The following is a 743-nucleotide window of genomic DNA, read 5'->3' as shown; positions in this document are numbered from 1 at the left end:
TGCTGGAGAGGGTGTGGAGAAAAGGGAAGCTCTTACACTGTTGGTGGGAATGCAAACTAGTACAGCCACTATGGAGAACAGTGTGGAGATTCCTTAAAAAACTGGAAATAGAACTGCCTTATGATCCAGCAATCCCACTGCTGGGCATACACACTGAGGAAACCAGAAGGGAAAGAGACACATGTACCCCAATGTTCATTGCAGCACTGTTTATAATAGCCAGGACATGGAAGCAACCTAGATGTCCATCAGCAGATGAATGGATAAGAAAGCAGTGGTACATATACACAATGGAGTATTACTCAGCCATTAAAAAGAATACATTTGAATCAGTTCTAATGAGGTGGATGAAACTGGAGCCTATTATACAGAGTGAAGTAAGCCAGAAAGAAAAACACCAATACAGTATACTAATGCATATATATGGAATTTAGAAAGATGGTAACAATAACCCTGTGTACGAGACAGCAAAAGAGACACTGATGTATAGAACAGTCTTATGGACTCTGTGGGAGAGGGAGAGGGTGGGAAGATTCAGGAGAATGGCATTGAAACATGTAAAATATCATGTATGAAACGAGATGCCAGTCCAGGTTCGATGCACGATACTGGATGCTTGGGGCTAGAGCACTGGGACGACCCAGAGGGATGGTATGGGGAGGGAGGAGGGAGGAGGGTTCAGGATGGGGAACACATGTATACCTGTGGCGGATTCATTTAGATATTTGGCAAAACTAATACAA

The sequence above is a fragment of the Bison bison genome, unplaced genomic scaffold, assembly GCF_000754665.1.
Source record: "Bison bison bison isolate TAMUID 2011002044 unplaced genomic scaffold, Bison_UMD1.0 scf7180017864332, whole genome shotgun sequence".
NCBI classification, from domain to species: Eukaryota; Metazoa; Chordata; class Mammalia; order Artiodactyla; family Bovidae; genus Bison; species Bison bison.
Note: the sequence above shows the minus strand (reverse complement) of the source record.